Source organism: Pempheris klunzingeri, chromosome 16 (genome assembly GCF_042242105.1).
Source record: "Pempheris klunzingeri isolate RE-2024b chromosome 16, fPemKlu1.hap1, whole genome shotgun sequence".
Lineage (NCBI taxonomy): Eukaryota > Metazoa > Chordata > Actinopteri > Acropomatiformes > Pempheridae > Pempheris > Pempheris klunzingeri.
Genome location: NC_092027.1, coordinates 17,964,794 through 17,982,160, shown reverse-complemented (window position 1 = coordinate 17,982,160; position 17,367 = coordinate 17,964,794). Strand labels below are relative to the sequence as shown.

Genomic DNA, 17,367 nt, shown 5'->3' with positions numbered 1-17,367 from the left:
TAAACTCAACTATTTGTATACATGTTGACTTGCTTCTATGCTTAAGAAGCTTCAATGCAAGCTACACCATTAAAAAAAAAAGAACTGGCACATAAAGATGGCAGTGGGGGAAAGAGAGCCACATGTGAGACTTTTTGGTCACGGATATGGTGGACGGATGGATACAGAGACAGATTCACACACACACAGGCTACAATGGAAAGGCACTTTGTACTTTGGCCATCAGTGGTGTGAGTGGACATACAGTCCACTTCACAAGAGCCACGTGGAAGTGAATGTAATGATGCTACAATTAAATGTAATTTGATCAACTCCCCAATAAGAGAGAGAGTTAGAGAGAAAACAGAGGGGAAAGAGGGAAATAGAAAGGGTGCGTGTATGGGCAAGTAAGACACATTGTAAGGGTGTGTACGAACAAAAAGAGCTGAGACTTTACTAGTACATGATAATCCTTGGCTATAATTCAATGCATTCCTCTGGTTTATAAAGGAAGAGTATGAACTACATTACTAACGCTAACAATAACCTGTGGCAGCTGTGTCTATGAATAGGTCCAGTGTAAGAAGAACACGACTGAGTAGACCCAAGTCCCACACGTCTCAGCCATGAGAAGGGCTATGAATGAGGCTCCCATAGCCAGAACCATGGCTGGGAGCATTAAGTGTGGTCCACAGTGTTTTGTACAGGAAACTGAGAATCAGGACAAAAGGCCCAAACAGTTTGTAGCCATGAGATTCATTCTGTGGTAAAACTTGCGGCCACAGCAACCTATGCCACATGGATTGGTTGTCAAGGTTGGTTTATGTAGTTTTCTAAAAATAATTTTGCAGTTGAGATAATCATAATCCCAAATCCAGTTTGTTGTAGCTTGGAGTGTCTTTTAAATCAGTTCCACAACACCACATTATAGAGCATTGCTCTGGTGTGACGTTACACAGTAGGTAACTTTGAAATGGTACACAGACCTACAAGTGCAGCTTGCAAATATGGCCACTTCTCACCATCATATATCATTTGAAACGCCGTGTGTGTGTGTGTAAAGCTGCAAACGGCGATAATCAAGACCCTCACACATCTGTACACGTCTGGTCACGCTGCAGCCACCATGCCATTATTGTGCATTAGTACCATTCTATATCTTCTTGATCTTCGTATTTTGCATGAAGGAGGAGACCTCAGTGTTTGGCAAATGGACCATGGACCAAGTGGCAACCTCTGGGAATGGAACATTTATTTTCACATAACTTATCCGTTTATATTATATTAAGACTTTAGAGTTGTGAGAGTTGTGTATAATTAAGTTTGTGGCTGCTTTGAGTGACAGTGACGCGGACCCTGACAGAAAGCCCCGTCTCCATACCTGCTATGGAGCAGGTATGGAGCAGGCAGGCAGCAGGTATGGAGCAGGTATGGAGCAGGCAGGCAGCAGGTATAGAGCAGGTACAGTTTGGTACTTGGTGCCAACTTTAACCTGATGAGTCTCAGATTAAGATAGACTAGATATTGTAGCGAGTTGTGACTTCATGTTTCGGACTGTTTTGTCGAAGAGGGATGTTTTGTAGATGTGTTATATGCAGTCGAGCACTGCCAGTTGTGCCCGTTATTGCCTGCTATTCATGTTTATAGTGTTTATGATGGTTATTTGTAGTGGTGGAACCGTTTAGCACCATGGGTGCAGCCTGCTGCTGTGCTGTTAGCCCAGACTGTAACGTTACCTAGGCTACCAGTTCCATCTTTTTCACCGCAGTTAACCCAACTTGGGTAGACAGCATTACAATGGGTTGTAATCATGTAAATGTAATCATTTAACAAGCTACACGCATAGCTCTTATTTAAAGCTCGCTATTTAGATGTTGTAAAATGCTTTAACTTCTGTCAATCATCAAGACTTATTTTTATAGAACTGTCCATCACAAAATTGGGAACACTTCACAGATTACAGACAAATAAATCCACATTTCACATCTACCAGCCACATAGACTCTTCGCACTTGCAATCTCACCCCTCCGCTAAGGGTCAGCCTCCACAGCAGCTGTCGGCAGCGGAGCAGTCAACAAACACCATCGTAAGGCCGGTCATTGACATTGGGTTAACTGCGGTGAAAAATGCTAAATGGTGTACACTGCGTTACTTGTGTGAGCTAACAGCAAAGCTGTGGGCTAGCCCCTTAGCTAACACCAAGATCGGGTAAAATTAAACTTATCATCAAGTCTAATGTGATGTAACACTACAGCAACAGTAAGCAGTGTCAGTGAACCGTATTAGACAATGAACAGATTTTAAATAGTGTAATGTGGAGTTGAGATATCACTCAGCTCCTGACTGCAGCTCCACACCGGCTGTCTGCCTGCTCACAGTGCAGAGGAGCTGTGAGCAGAATAGCTGCGGACTGTGATTACTCTGAGCATAATGCATGAATGATTTACAATAGAATTATTTCAATAATGTTTATTATTTTAATTTATTGCCTTTTCCCCGGCAGTCTAGCTTGGAATAACTCGCTATGTGAAGCCTAGCAAACGGCTAGCAACTATCCACTAACCACCCGTCAAAGAACGCACCAATCACTCAATGTGGCCAGGTCCTTACTCATGCATAACTTTAAGCCTTAATATAATTTAAATGGGTGAGTAATATAAAAATTCAACCCACGTATAATTGTCATGAACGGAAAAATTTGTTATAGAGACCAAACCCATTTTTTCGTACCAGGCTGTAGCCATGTTAATCTCTGCTGTAAAGTCAGCATTTTTGCTTGGGAATCTATGGGGATTGAATTTTCCGAAGTCGGAAGAAGCCCTGAGGAAGTGCGTCAGGCCAACTTTACATTAGAGGCCTTTCTTGAATCTACGTCGGTTATCATTATCATTAAAATATACATTTACAATAAAACGAAATATAATATTAAACACAACTCTGCCCCGTTTGTTTCCAATTTAAAAACCACACTAACATTTAAAAAAGAAAAAAATTGAATTCAAGTAGGGTCTATCTTGACAAATGGACCACAGAAGAAAGCAGACTGAGAAAGGCCCATAGTGGCCAAAGCGTGTAATTACAACAGTGCCATCTGTCACATGATGCCATTGTGCCAAAAAATTCTTTTTTTCTATTGACTTACATTGTGAAGGAGTCGCTTGTAAATCAGCGGATAAAATTTTTGAGTCACAAAACCCACAAATTAACTTGTTTTACCATCAAAATTTGGTCCATTCTATCTAATAACATTTGGGAAATATAGAAGAGCTGCAGAGCTAAATCATTTTATTCCCATTCATTATAGAGGAGGGCTAACAGGAAGTTAGCCAGCTTGGCAGACCTGAGACGCTAGTGCGCATGCTCCACGTGCCCAACAATGTGGAAGATAGTTTTATACCCAGGAAGTCAAACTTCATGAGCCACTGACCAACTTTCATAGGAATGAATGGAACTCCGCCTCCAATACTGTAATATGTTCTCTTTATACATCGATGAGTTGTAGGAGACAGACAGAAACGAGGCGTGTCAACACAGAGTAGCACATCGCCTGCTTCTTAACCTTACACTTAATTGGGCCCTCCTCAGCTCCACCTCTTTGCCTCCTCCCAGCTAATCAAAAAATAGGCACAGCCAAGATGTCGACGTCCATGAAGCTGCCCCATGAGCTTAACTTTTGCTTTGAAGAAACCTATGGGTGACTTGTCATTAGATGTATTATATAAGCTATGCCATAGACATAAAGTTGGTGGAGGGGGTTATTAGGTCCTGGAACACACATATGGCATGCTCTCTCATACACACCTCTGATGACTGGTAAAAACGTGTTTGATTTCTATTGGTCAGTACACCACTGGATACCTCTGAATCAGAAATCTCCAGTCATTAGTAAAAGTAACTGGAAGCTTGACATTAAACTCTGAAACAGAAACCTCTTCCTAATTAAATCTGCACAGTGTCAAATGTAAAATAATTACTACAACAAGCTCAAATTAACAGGTTGTGATGTTGCTCTGTAAAATGTATGTGGTGCAGTGAGTGCAGTCACAGCCATACAATACATGGACCACATTTTTTATTTGATTATATGCGGTAGTTCATGAGAAATGCAAAAGAATGCACCATCTTGTAATGTTAGGAAATTCTTGCTTCAGTATGTGTATACAGATTCCCACCAAAATTTTTACTTGCAAGACTAAAAACCTCACACCCTTGGTGAGGAGAAAAAATACAAACCACTGCAACTGGTGAAGCACCAGTGCGGGTGAGAAAATAACCCAGACAGAACAGCTGGTTCGATAGACAACAGGTGGAGGATAAGAACAGCACTCAGACAATGAACCAACGTCAAGATTACTCCCAACTATAACTGGTTTAATCGTGGGTAAATATCCATACTATAAGCTGTCCAGTAATTCACTCAGAACCATGTGGTTATTAACTTTTGGTATCCAGGGAACTTGTCACATAACTCTTAAAGAAGTACAACACATGACTCACTGAAGCACATGGACACTTCCATTTGTATTTCTGTGTCACTGATGTTGCTCCACCTTTATGAACAGCAGAAATGCCCACAGCTGTGCTCTGCCTGTCTGACAGAAGTTGCTGTATGCGGTGGAACCTCCTTGGGGCTAATCATACCAACAGTCCTTCAGGAAACTATCAGAGGCAGCTACCATCTGGCTTCTTTAGCCAATGCTAGAAAAGATGGAGAGATGTCCGGGAACAAGTAACCCCCCCCCCCCCGTGCCAACAGTTCAGTTTACTGGTCCAGCTGACACACTGGAGCAGCATCTCAACACACACGTGCGCACAGACACACACAATCACATAGTGGCAGTCAGGCTGTAAAGGATGTTGATGACAGGGCTGCTGGGAATATGACCAAAATTTGCATATGACCAGTTTTTGACACGAATGAGACCAATCAGAATGGAGCCCATAGCAACAGAGTTGTAATTGGTTGTGTGGATCAGCCCAGGAGTTGATGGTTGTGGGATGCAGACCTAGAGCCAATGGGAGTTGAGAGATGGACACTGGTGGTGTTTTGTTGTTGGTTGAATTGATTGGTGTGTTGGCACTCTGCAGAAGTCACATTCAGCAGGACCGCTGTGAGATAATTACACACACTTTCATCTGCTGACTGTGGATATACAGCACGCAAGGCAATACACACACCATCCACCTAGCACTCAGACACAAAATGCTGCTCTTTATTAAACTAGACAACAGCTCATTGTGGGTGTTGCTATGACAACCAGTCATCTATTTTTAAGTCATGCCACTAATCAATTCCTGTTCTGCTGTCGCCTGAGGGGTGGGGGTGTGCATGTGCATGTGAGGGTGGAGGGTACTGATGAGTGGGGATGGGGGGGCAGTGGCAGGGGGCAAAGGGGAGGGGAGGAGGGGTGAGCGTGCAGTGGGAGACAAAGAACATAGCAAAAGAAGTGAGAGAAAGAAACAGTGTTGAGAATATACACCTTTAATATGTATATATAAGGCTATGACAACAAAAGGAATCTTGAAGCTTGAATCTTTGAATTCTTCATCTACTGTGATCATCTCTGTGCTTCCATGGAAGGACCACTGGTATCACTCAGCCACAGAGGGATCTCTTGTCACCATTTCAATAAGTGGTTAATCTATTTGAACTATTTAGTTAGTATATAATAACTGTTCATTATTTTGGACTGTTGGTCAGACTAAACAAGCTCAATGATATATCACTTCAAGGTCAGAGAACTTGTTATGGCATTTGTCTTATTTTTCATATTCTATAGACAAAGAATGTACTCAAAAAATAAAAGTCTTAAAGTACATAATTTTTTCTTAAAGTACAGGCATCTTCTAAAAAGGACCAGTGTTGGCTAAAATAAAGCTGATAAAAAAATCTTCTTTACACATTACAGGTTCGTTACAAGCGCGTGTGCAAGTGGAAACTTTGGTTTAATGGTTGTAACAGAGAAAAGATCAAGTGTTCATAATGGGAGTGTCTGTTGGAGGCTAAGAAAGAGGGACAGACATGGATTCTATTTGGTAAATCTTTACCAAAATTTTAAACATGAAACTCTTGGCTGTTGTCTTGTTAATATGCTCTCTGCATGCATGTGTGTATGCCATTTACATTTAGACACCATAAAGAAACATATTGTGACTCTCATCTAAACAAACAGTCTAGGGCGATGGTATCACATGATGCTCAGACAGCAGTTGAATGCCATAATCATGTTTGAAGATGTGGAGTGCTGTCAAAGCCACTGGTGATGTATGCTCCTGAAGGGCTTCGTCGCTGACTTATTTTCCAACTGACTGACTGGTTTAATGAAAGGATTTGATCATGTTCGATACAACCTGAGCTTGTTTAATACAATGCAGACCCCTAACACAAGCGTTACCTGGAATAACAATATTTGCGAGAAAAATAGAAATGAGATATTTGCCACAAATGGATCAGCTGACTGCATTTGTTTTTGGTCTGCGTACCTTAAAAAACTGCTAACTGACATTACAACATATACAAAATGGCAGCTAACGCAAAAACGAGTGATGTATACTTTGGTCACTTGTGGAATCAATAGATATTTGTGCTTAAAAAGAAAATAATCATAAAAAACATGAACTGTTGATCAGAAAGCAGTCCCTTGTGTTAATAAGAGAATCTTTTAGAGCGATCCCTTTGTGAAAGGCCAGTTATAGAAAAACTACCTATTGGAAGTGTAAATGGTGTTACTTTGTTCCTTGAGGTCAACCAGACAATCTATTTACAGAAAAATGTCACTAATTTCTCCTTATTGTCAGACAACAGAGGTGTGCGTTTCTTGTTGCTGTGGCACCTCTCCTGCAAATTAGCCTCATGTTCCTTTAAAAAGGGCACAGACGTAATTTTCTGTTTTTTTGTTTATGTATTTATTTTTGCCCAGGGAAGCCAGCGCAGTCAAAAGGCACTGAGCCAGTTTGAGCTGGTTTGGAACCTCAGGTTATGAAATTATCTCTTAATATGTAGCTGTTAGTGGTCAAGACGTCACACAGTATGAAAGTCAGAGAAAGAGAGAAAGAGCCAGGGTGGGCGGTGAGGAGGAGCAGGAGGAGGAGCATCCCCGTGTTTTCAGAGCAGAAAAAGGAAAATCTCTTCCTTTAAGAGCTGGCACTTTGACATGAAAAGACTGAGTGCAGAACTTCAGACCACAGGGTGGGGCCGACACTGTCTCACCAGCCAAACGAGAGAAAAAGGAGAAAGAAAAAAAAGCAGCAGGAACATGAGACATTTAGTCAAAGCAGGGGAACATAGAGGTAGGACAGACATCCTAAATGGGCCTGAATGTCGCAGCCAGGAGGAGATTCAATACACAGCAGCTAGAGAAATACTACACTTTCCAAATTAGAGGAACAGACATGGCATGGCGACATACAACAACTATCAGAATGACATTAGCTACACTAATCCTTGACAGTCAACACAAGTGAATTAAACAAAGCCAGAGCAGGGCTCAAATCCACCATCACATCACCCTGCATTCTGAGTATTTCAGGAGCGAACGCATCATTACTGCTGCTGCTGTTTGTTCACATATGGAGCAAATGTTACAGATGCCATTTTAAGGTACATAACTCCGCAGTGCAGAGGATTTGTGACAGAAAAATGAAAATTGAACAATAAAATGGACATTACTGCCCACTAATGGGTTACATTTACTAAGTACATGACGTGCTTAAGTAACTTTTTTCAGGAAATTTAAAATTTTCTGTGGAGGTGACTCAAACATTTCAACCACAGATGTCTTCCTCAGGTAAAAGCGAAGAAGTAAATATCCATCCATCCATCCATCCATCCATCATCTATACAGCTTATCCTTAAGGGTCCCGGGGGCCTGGAGCCAATCCCCACTGTCACTGGGCAAGAGGCGGGGTCACCAGCCAACCACAGGGCCACCACAGAGACAGACAACCACTCACATTCAAACCTAAGGGGAATTTACAGTCACCACTTCACCTAACCTGCATGTCTTTGGACTGTGGGAGGGAGCTAGAGCACCCGGAGAGAACCCACGCAAGCACAGGGAGAACATGCAAACTCCACACTGAAAGGCCCCAGGTTCAAACTGCAAACCACATTTTGCTGGCCAGCAGGTTCAAACCTGGAACCTTCTTGCTGTGAGGCAACAGTGCTATCTATCTAAGTTGTATTATTTACTATACTTTCTGACATAATTGTGAATGTTGAAATTATCTCAGTCCACATTAAATTAAACGCGGTGGAAAAAAACAAAGCTGTCCTGTTAGTTGCCAAGTAATTTTTCTCAGTGTATTCTTATCCACTCTCAGTGAAGTAGTTACTTTGTAAAAACAAGTAGTAGAATTGAATGTGGTCGTCAAAATGACGGTACCTTTACTTGAATACAGAGTTTGAGTACTATACCCACCTCCTACCACACCGAGGGTGAAAAAAAGGGCATGACGATAAAAACAACAAGCAGCAAACAGGACAAACAAAACAGATGGACTATTAACATACAAAAAATACTGTTCTCCCCCGTGCAGCAGGCTGAGCCGTATCACAACTGCAATGTCTTAATATTAGTGCAGGTTAGTGTGGAAATAATTCATTCATTAATTGATGAGTTCACTGACAGAAAATTGACAACAACTTCAATGATCGATCAATCAATCACAGAACTTGAGATGAGACATGTGGTCAACTCCATCGGCTGAGGAGCAGCAATATGATAATATGATCGAAAACTCCAGGACGGCTTCTAAACTGATGCTGTGCTAAGATCATTTTGTTACCTTCTGTTTCCAAGGTCAAGAATGAACTTTAAATCATTAAGTTAAATCAAGACAAATGCTCTCTGGTTGCAGTCTCTTTAGAATATGACATTTCACAGACAAAACAACCAATCTAGGAAACAACCTGGAGATTTATTGCTTTTTAAAATAATTGCTAGGTGCAGTCCTAAAATTGTCTAAAATTGTGGATGTTTATGAGAACATTTAATTAAAAAGAACAAGTTAACAAAATGAAGAGTCTGACCAGACAATAGATGCCACTTCGTTTTTCACTACTTTGTACTATGGAAACATTATGGCCAGTGTGACTAAAGCATGAGGCTTATCACCCAGTGCAAATCGTAACGTAAGCATTGTTTAAAAGGCATTCATAAGAATCTATATATCTTCAATGCAGCATTCGTAATTGGTACAAAAATTAGTAACTCCAAATGCAATAATATGACAAGTGACAATATGAATAAAACAATATGAATACAAAGGAATGAATTCAGTGTCTTTAGGCATCCTCAGTCATTGAATGAATTCATTGGTATGCACAAGTTATTCATTTCTTCTTTTGTGATGACACATAATGGGTCCACCATTTTTTAAGTAGTTCTAAACACATCTATAACTATTTCAAAGCTACTGCTGCTACTACAGCAACAACACCTTACTTTTATGTGTATAAACAGCACATTAACACCACACATGGACAGGACTAAAATAACATGTCATTGCATAAGAACAGCGTTGCAAACACTTCTATATAATTTGCTGTAGTCTGTATTTTATCCATGACTCAAGCTCCAAAAATGATGAATCTTTCAGCTCTTGGTGCTACAACTTCTTTCAGTGTGCAAACATTTGTGCATACTGCATTTTTTTGCCAGCTAGCAGATTCGAACTTGGAACCTTCTTGTTTTGAGGCAACAGTGCGAACCACGGCACCACTGTGCTGCCCTGTGCTATTAAAACACTAATCAAAATGTGCAGAACACTTTTCATAAATAGATAATCCATGTTTGGTCAGGAAATGATATGCAAAGATTCTACTGCAGAAACGGCCCGTATTTCAACCCAGCTAGCAGGAGCATTCGACTGCATTCAGACAAGTTGACTGGGATGACCTTGTACAGCACCTGGCTAAATGCAGCACAGCAATGCAGCAATGATCTGCACACTGCTTATTCAGCGGCTGGATTAGTCACAGCTGCACTACCACTGACTGCTAAGCCAGGTCTCACCACTGAGACAGATGAAAGGGTAATTTCTGAACTCCCCTTTCATTTTATTACAGTTTGCTTTACACACATTTATTAAAATTACACAAATCAATTAGTACCAAGTTACAGGCAATATGGGTCCACTCCAAAATGATTTTTTTCTAACTATGAGCTGACTATGCATATTTCTGTATTCTGAAATACAAAATGATGCCTACAGACTCTTCTGAGCTCCTGGAAAGCCAATCCAGCTTTATTGTGACAAGACATGTCTTCAGATTAGTTCCACATGAAAACAGGACTCATGACTTAAACACGACTGGTGCACTGTAAACTTTATGTTGTTTTTGCCAGCTCCGAAATGACATGGCGCTTACATTAGTCTCGTAAACATCAACATGGTAGTCTTGCGAGATTGGAGCGGTCATATTTAGTAGCAAAGTCCAAGTCAGCTGGTTTGTTACTTTAGAACCAGTACAGCATCGACCGGTTAACGGTACGTTTACATGGATTCAGAGGTCTGCCATCGATCTGCCAACGATTTAGTCGTATCTTTATAGTTAAAATCGATTTCCGAATTGTATCTGTGAATCTTAACACCCAATATATTTATCATAATGCAGCGCATCCCTAATATGCATTTAACAGTGGCACAGCACCACTGCTAACTGATTAGCACAGTTGCTATATAAAAATCTCCCCAACTGCAATTAATTAGCCATCTTTACTTCATTCAGCAAGGACTATAAATAGTACACCCCTGGACACTGCCACCATTTAGCAGCCTGTTATTGGTTAGTGGTCGTCCAAAAAGCAACAAAGGCTCTGCTGCCAGTCTCACTACCTACCCAGGGCTCCACGCTAGCCTTTCCACTGGTAGCACGGACAGCACATGATTTGGTCACACGCTTTCAATACATTGGCATTGGCCGTGCATGCTGATGAATTCCTCATTTTAATAACTTAATTTTGTAGTGACACAAAGATTGAATAGACAGTTTCCCTGCAATGACCAGCATAAATCTTTTAATAATTACAAAAGAAAACAGCAACTAGGGATGTGCAAAAACACTGTTTCGATAGTCGCAGTCACACACACACACATACACACACACACACACACACACACACACACACGTTTTAACTATCAGCCAATTTTTTCACCTTTATTGCCGAAACACTTATTACTTGTGGCAGAATCACACATTTGAATTAGTTTGGATTAAAGCAGGCGTTAAGTCGATCACTGTCCACAACATCCTCCGTCCACCCAGACCAAGAGGGTGATCGCCCCTAGAGGAGAGGAGAGAGAGCCGGGATCAGAGCTAAGCTAACACAGCTGGATGAAATTGGGCTCAGGCTGCCCAAACATCAAAAAAATCTGAGACTATTTGTGCCCACATCTTTATACAGACCTGGCTTTATCTCAAAGCCTCTTATCGATCCACTGCTCCTGACAGGTGTATTACCAGGAGCCAGTAAAAACAGAGGAAAATCTACTTTTTAAAACAAAAAAAATGATTTTTTTTTAGAATTGAACAAATATTCAAAAATCATGGCCCATCCCTAACAGCAACCACGGGCACTGAGATAGAAGTACATTTCCTTAAGTACTGTACTTAAATACAAAATTTGAGGTACTTGTACCTGACTTGAGTATTTCTATTTTCTGGTCCGTGACCTTATACTTACACTAAATCTCAGAGGCTAAACATTGTCTCTTTTAATCCACTACATTTGTCTGTCAGTTTTCTAGTCTAGTCACTTTGACCACTGAAAGTGCTTTTTACACTGCATCCACATTATTCATATAGTAGGAGGAATCTAAGTTGGAAGTGACTTTTCTTTTACATACATTCACAAAACAAAGCTTCGCTTCAGGAGCAAGTTGTGGTTCAGTGTCTTGTCCAAGGACATGCGGACTGGAAGAGCCTGAGATCAAACCACTGATTTTCCAATTGATTGATGACCCGCTCTACTTATTATACAAAATACAATGAATAAATCCATTATTTTGTTCTATCAGTAAGGCTCCCAGGTGGAAATTCACAAGCTACCCGGCAGTGTGTAAAGTAATATATATAAAATATGTATAAATTCTTCGCTGGCTCAGTCACTCCCCACCGGCACTCTCATCATCTGTGGTGTCGGAGTCTGATCCTGTCATTGTCTCTCCCTCCCCAACATGTTCATTGTCTCTCTGCTCATTTTGCTTTTTAAAATAATCAGCTGTATGCTTTGTTTTTGGAACCTGTTAACAGTTAAATGGATTGTTTTGTAGTTCTACACCATGATGCACACCTGCATCACATGCTGTTCACCACAACGTTCATCAAGCCCTGTTTGGGTGACACCAAGAGTCGGCAGACTATCAACCACTCGCATGACTGTGACTGTATGAAATTTTTACTTGCATACTCACATGCATACACAAAGGAGGTACTCTCTTTGCTTTTATGGAAAGTCTAGTATTTAGCTAACTGCATAGTCAGAGAGATAGAACATACTATATACTGTATATAGGACAGCAATTAGTCAATGAAACTGACAAAATTCAATTACAAACATTCAATTGCAAAGTGTGTAATGCTGGCCCAACACTAAAGGGTAATTTACCCCTCATGACCATTGTGGGGGTGCTCTCAATTTGAAGCTGGTCTGAACACGTTATCTGCCCAAATGATCCTGTAGTGTGAGGGGTTTAAAGACATAATCTTAATGTTACAGACTGGGTAAGAGTCTCCCCGATTTAGAATCCAAAATATCAAACATGTTCAATATTAATGACTTGAAATCCTGCAGTGTCAAAGGAACAGCGATGGAATATTTAGCAGAAACCCACAATAGTCGATGACAGCAAGCTAAGCAGGAGCCATCACCCAGTGGATGTTGCAACAAGCAAAACAAAAGACACAAGCTACAAAAACTGTAAGTTTAAACAAACACTACTGCAGCCAGCTGACAACAACAGTCCCCCTCCATGTTTACTCTTTTAGAGATGACATTTTATCCATTTCTGACAGTTCCTAAGTCCCTAGAATCGACACTGTGAAATTATTCAGTACAAGTGCCAAGTGCATGCAGTCCTGCGTCTTGACTGAGTCATCTGGTGTGTGTGTTCTTACAATTACAACATTAAAAATTGGCTAAATCGGTCATTATGTCTGTGGTTTCCCATGTTTTTAAAATCAATTAAAATTTGAAAATCTAGTGCACCAGGCATTAACTGCCAACCTATGTCAGTGTCATCGTTATCTAAATTAATGCCAATGCCTCAGAATTTTATAAAATGTCGCGAAGTCACAATTACTTTGGCGTAATCCACTCCACTGAACTACGATGAATGGTCCTCTACCCGTAAAGTCATGACAATGAAATAAACAGCACAACAGCAGTACACTACTGAGTCAGAGTGCCAATAGGGCAGAGGATTACCTTACTAGAGAACAAGAAAAAATGTAACTTTAAGTATCTAACATCAAGTTATACAGATTTTACAATTTATATAGAAATTTGCAACGTATCCTCTATTGATCTTCATACCTTCGTGTGTACGCTAGTGTTGCACGGGTCAGGGCTTTTTTCTTTTTTAAAATACCACCAACGACCTATCCTGTTACAAGAGCCAATCTGCACAGCTCAACCCACAAAATACATGTTAAGTAACCACCCGAACCCAATGCGACCACAAATCCATTATCCTGCCATTATATAAGATACCATTTAGGAAAAAAAAGCTGTTCTGCGTGTGTGTTGCGACTGCTGCGAGTGACAGACAGAGGGAAAGAGAGGGTGGAAGGTGGACAACTGCACGCAATGTTCCTTTAAGATATTAGTAACCAACTGCATTGCAACTTTTTTGCCATCTGACCAAACCCATGATGTTATCCTGTAAGATGACCCAGACCCACTCCACCCCTGGGTTGGGATCAACCTGTTCCTCACACCAATATCTTCCCAGCTGTGCAAAACAAAACTTGCTCACTTCAGCACCACTGTTGGAAAATTACCACTGTCATGGACATAAAGACAAAAAAAGGCCTTGATCCTGATCTGAATCCTGTAAAACTGTTCACATACTTACCCCTTAAAGCCATCAGGGACGTCTGTGTCGCCTTCCAGCAGCAGCCCGGTTTTGTTTCGTCCTCTGTGTGGTTGTAAAACCCACCGGGAGCATTTCAGAAGCATATCAGCCAGCGTTTTTCCTGGCTGATTAGTTGACTTGCTCAGATTTTGTTGATTTGGTCATTTTCCTGCTTCTAGCGTATCCAAACAAGCTACGTTTCATATTTTGTTTGTTTTTAATGTGTTTATTGTGTGTATTTACTGCTTTGTTGGCCTGTAGCCTACAGACAGCAGCTAAAGTGAGTTTTCCACATTCAAGACGAATCTTGTCGAATATGGTGTTGAAAAACCCTCTGAGCGGTAAATGTCTGGCCTGGTGCCACCGATTATAAAATAATATTGAGGTGGTGGTGGAATATACAATTGAAAATCTGCATGTGATCTTTTATTTTGAAAACTGACCAGATTCAAACTCTTTGCAGTTTCTTTGTCTGACTTCCTGCCTGCCTCATCTGCTCTGTGCTACTTGGCGAATAGAACTAGCGCGTATCTTTAGTAAGCCAAGCTGCTTCTGGGACGCACCGCATAGCTGGAGTGTGTCACGGACACCCCTGCTGAGTTTTACCCCTTATATTTACATGGCAGCATAACAGACGCAATGTTGATTAAATATATAGATAGACACTGTTAGAGACTAGGTGGTGAAGATATGGAGCAGCTAAAGACACTAGAGCAAAGCTCTGTTAGCTATTGAACACCTAGTGGATGTAAAGTGTTTGTGAGAGCCAGTATACATACATTGTGGGGTTATAGGAGCCACAGGGGAAACAAGACATTGAGCTTTTGTTTCGGAATGTGCTTTTGGACCCAGCACAAGAAGTTTGTGTAAATTAATAGTATGCTATATATGGGATAAGGTTACCAGGCAACCGCCAATTGGTATTGGCAAAATAAATTCAGACAGGATGATCAAGCTGAGTGGCTGTCATTGAGTCATTTCCTGTATATCGATAGTTTTTTTAAAAAAAAGGCACTTTATGACTCATTTTCATTCACCACCATTTACTTTGAGACAACATCATACACCAGCCCAGCCAATGAGATGTTGGCTCAATAAGGGCTGTCTATTGGGCTGCAGCCACTTAGGTCAGCACTGGATCTGAAAATTAGCAGTTCAGACATGTGTGAAAAGTTTTCTGAATGTCCACATTGGAAGATGGAAGATAAGACAGCCATCATAGCCTCCTCCTGGGTGCATCCCACTCCCTCCCTAATCTCTCTCCAATAGATGGATCTTATGTGCCTTTGTAGAAATTACAAGGAGCAAACAGCTTGAAATCCCATCATAAGCCATTCTGATGTTCTTCCACTAATTAATTATAATCTGCATTAATAAGGGCCAGCTAAATGATGGTTTACATACATATTGATCATAAAGTACACTATAATAACTAACTATATAAAGTATTGTAATCTCTCATAACAGCATGGTAGTCTTCATCTGTATGCTACTGCTACCTGGGGACTCTGAGCTGGAAATAGGAAGAGGGAGAACTCCATCATTGAGAATACTACAGTTCATTCACATTCCTCCACAGGAGGGACCATTCATTCATACAGACCCACTATCACTATGTGAGTAGAGGGCTGAATGTATCAAGGTCTGCCAACTTCTATCTGAGAACCAAAGGCAGTGGAGCTGCTTAGCTTCCACAGTCAGATGAAAATGTGAAGTGAGGATGAGGATACAGGACACACAGCTAGTTGAAAGTGATACACTGCTTAGGAAAGTGAACGGGGTGCAGGTTTTGTAGAGAAAAGTGACGAAGAAATGACAACTGCTTTCCTGCGTTCTGTCAGCTTCTCATTTCAGCACACACTTGAGTTTTTATTGGAGAAGGTTTCCTTATCCAAAGGTGGTCAAAATGACAACACTAGAATCTCTCTCAGCAGGACCTTAAAGCAGCCGATCCGTGCAAATGTTTAGTGATCTTTTGAAATGGTGGATGAGAACATTAACAGCATTTGACTACACGTTTTCTCTCTTCATCCCATTCACGTAGTCTCCCTCTAAAAGACTTGGAATCTAATTAGGGAGCTCACAGCACAGCCACAAAGACAACTACAGCAGACATATGGAAATCCATCTGCATGTGACTCATGGAAGTGTTGAGGAGCAGTGCAGCAGCAGAGAGGAGACCGACTGTGGTCAGCGGACACGAAATGAGCTCCTGTCCACTGCAGAATAATAGGCAGCACACATTAAATATTGATCCCCGTTTGGTCTCACGTCATCTGGACAGCTACCTCCGTTAATCCGCCGCCAGCGGCTCGGCCTGCATAAAGCCTTGCCCTTACAATACAATGTTGCTTGTGCTATCAGGCGCCAGGCAGCCATTTAGGTGCATATGGAGCCAGCTGAGTCTCGACGTAAATGGCTGATGCATTTCGAATTTTTCTTCCTAATTGCTGAAGGCACCAGAAGCGCCGGGCTCCTCCTTGCGCTTTTAATCCGCCACTTCTTCCAGTTTGACACCAATAAACGCGTTCGAACGTTTCATCTCAGCCTGCTGCTCTTTAAATGAGCATTAACAAGTACTTGGAGAGCCCAGGCTTTTCCTCCAGTCTGAGTTAACCCCTAGAGACCCTGGACCAAACAATGAGACGGATTACAGGCATTCCGCACAACGTTTCCATCACAATGAAATCACAACATCTCCGTTAGCACTTCGATTTTTCTCCCAACACAAGCAGTCGGTTAGTATTCACGGATCCGTTCATGTTACTGCTGCGACTCCAGACCTTTAAATGGAAATGAACAGTTCGAGGCGACGGCTGCTGGTCGCCAACATGTCAGCCTGCATCAATATATACCGAAGCAAAGCCGCTCTATTGTCTATCAGCACATCCACCGGGAGGGAAAGCAGACAGCGGCTGGCCGCCGAGCCGCGACACGAGTCCCGCCGCTGCCATTTCAAACCCCCCCCGTCGGAGCCAGGCCTCGCGCCCATCCTCGGACTCACCTGTGTCTCCTGACGCCTCGGTGTGTTCCGTCTCCGGGCTCACAGTCCGATGCTGACGCGTTGCAGCAGCTCCTCACCACCAGTTCCCGGCACCGGCAGACAGCACTGAGCCTCTGATTGGACCTCGACACGCTCTCAATCCTCGATGCAGCCACAGAGACAGTTCATTGGTCAGGCAGCCTCTCCGTGAAGCCCAGACAGACAGCTGATTGGCTGTTCCTTTCCCCACTAGACCCAGACAGACAGCTGATTGGTGCTCCGGCATTCATCCCTAGAAGCACGCAGACAGCCAATTGGTTCTGGA

General features: G+C 41.8%; 1 protein-coding gene across 1 annotated transcript in view; it reads right to left on the bottom strand.

Moving 5' to 3' along the window:
* gatad2b (GATA zinc finger domain containing 2B) overlaps window positions 1-17,146 on the bottom strand; it is a 47,251-nt gene extending 30,105 nt beyond the window's left edge. The window contains exon 1 of the mRNA XM_070846512.1: window positions 17,064-17,146. The gene's annotated coding sequence lies outside the window, so the exon portion shown is untranslated. The remainder of the gene's footprint in view (window positions 1-17,063) is intronic.
* Between the last annotated feature and the right edge of the window lie 221 nt (window positions 17,147-17,367).